Source organism: Palaemon carinicauda, unplaced genomic scaffold (genome assembly GCF_036898095.1).
Source record: "Palaemon carinicauda isolate YSFRI2023 unplaced genomic scaffold, ASM3689809v2 scaffold496, whole genome shotgun sequence".
NCBI lineage: Eukaryota > Metazoa > Arthropoda > Malacostraca > Decapoda > Palaemonidae > Palaemon > Palaemon carinicauda.
The window spans coordinates 72,501-75,000 of NW_027171757.1; positions in this window are offsets into that span (position 1 = coordinate 72,501).

The following is a 2,500-nucleotide window of genomic DNA, read 5'->3' on the forward strand; positions in this document are numbered from 1 at the left end:
AGAGAGAGAGAGAGAGAGATTTATTCCAAGCTCAAAACATATAGACGTAATTTCTTAGAAAATCATGTTTGGGCATAACATTTCCGATTAAACTGCTGATTCTACCTAAACTTAAGTTTAGGTAGATTTGTTCAGATATTTCCATGCATGTTTTCATTATTCTTTATTAAAGTAATATTTGCTCAAATTTTATGCGTTTATTTCCTTATAGCTTGATATTTACACACACACACACATACACACACACCCACACACACCCACCCACACACACACACACACACACACACACACACACACACATATATATATATATATATATATATATATATATATATATATATATATATATATATATATATACATATATATAACTTAAAGAGGGCACTTAGTATAAAGCATGCCTTCTCAACGCTAAATATTCTTATTATTCTCTTAACTCTACTGTGTACTTGTTTACTTCCATGTATTTCCTTCAAAATATAATTGATTTGCTCTTGGGTCACCAAGTTTCCTTGAAATTGGTTCCGATGTTTTTACGTAATGTTTGTCACAAATAAAACAAAATAAGATAACAAAATAATTGCTATTTACTTGCCATTGCAATTATTTTCAAAGTACTGCTGCTCACTTGTATTTTGGTGTACTTTATCTGAAATTTTACTGATTCCTCCTTGGGTATTATACAACAAGACAACTAAGTTTAGTCAAGATCGGTACTGTAGCTTTCATGTAAAGGTGATCACACATAAAGAAATAAACCGAGAAACAAACAACAGGGGTGGAATCAAACTTTGCAATAAAATAGTCACCGACATTTGCATGTTTTATAGATTGACTACCGGACGATAACCGTCTGCTTAAAACTTCCATCTACGTAGAAAGTTTCTCAGCAGAGCATGACACGCTCAAAATATGCTTGACTATTTTCCTTCAGATTTCTACTTGTCTACCCCTTCAACACTTCCATGTTTTACACCCCTTTCAGAGAACTTGTCTCTTCCTTTTTAACAAGATGAAATTTATTTCATTACATTCGGAACAAAGTGTTCAGCTAGACTTATCCTTCCGCCCCTTCTCCTCCATTTTTCCTATTTTCGATAACTATTCTCAAACCACTTTCACAACACAAACAAATCATCTCAACAGCTTTCTTCTTCGTCATAATTTGAATTTCACTTACATAAGGGATCATTAAAGAAAGGATCTTTTTATAAAACCCAAACTTGGCCATTATCCACTACCAATAATTCATTCTATGCATTTGCTTGTACTCCGATGCTTAATATCTTCGGATTTATATACTTATTTCCTTTCCTCCACAATCAATCATAAAAATCCTATGAGCTACAATATATTCCCTTAACCTTACGTTTGCTCTCAGTCTTCCTTAACATTGAACAATTTCAAAACCTTTCAAATTCTCTCAGTATAATCAAAGGTTTCCCTCTGCTACATCTAATTAGAATTCCATCTTGTGCCATTCCCAACCCTTTCCTCCTCATTTTCTTATCATTAAATTGTTTGACTAATAATTCCTCTCTGAATTTCTACATTTTCGTAACTAAAATATATTACACCACCGTGGAAACACATAATACACCGTTCAATTTCTCATTCTTGACCATTAATTCTCCTGTCTACATATTTCAACAAATACTTTGAATCAACCAGAAAAAAAAGATAACCACGCTCTAGTATATTCTAATCCTGAAGCCTCTGTACTGCTTCTCGCTTTATTTTAACATTTTTTTCTTTTTTTTTTATTTGCGAACATATACCATTAAGAATATAATGCCAAAATACCAATTACGCATAAATATGCAAAGATCACATGTAACATATATGTTGCAAATGTTGAAATCAAATAATTATTTTCACTAGTATTGTGATTCATGTGTTGATCACTTACAACCAATAGTTACATATCAAGCTGATCATACAACTTTCAATTTCTCAATAGTTTATTACCATAAATGTACCCATATATTAATAAACTACCCCAATGAGTCAAGCTCGACCCCTACGGAGCTGGCCTGCAAGTGATGAGGAACTATTCATACGATTACAGGTAAAGGTGGAGGAGACTTTAATGTCTCATCTGAAAAGAACTTTTATTACTCCTCAGCACTATGATTAATAAGATTCTCGTTAATCCTTTTTTTTATAGGTGTTCGAGCTCGTGTTAGTTGCCTATTTGATTGACCTGATCTATTAGATAAGCTCTTAAGTTTCCAAAACTCACATGTAACAAGTAGTCTTCAGTTGGTCAGAGGAGAATCTATGGTCTCACTTGACGTATACGATGGATATATAAAATGAAAATGTTCAAATCAGATATCGACCAGCATGAAAATATATGTTTTGAGACCAGGAATATCTTCTTTTGTAGAGTCAATGCATCTATCTAGGATTTCGAACATTTTTTTTATGACCACGGACCTTTTATGTGAAGTAAATTATATTATCTTAAACTTCTTGAAGAACTTTGCCTATCGCCTTC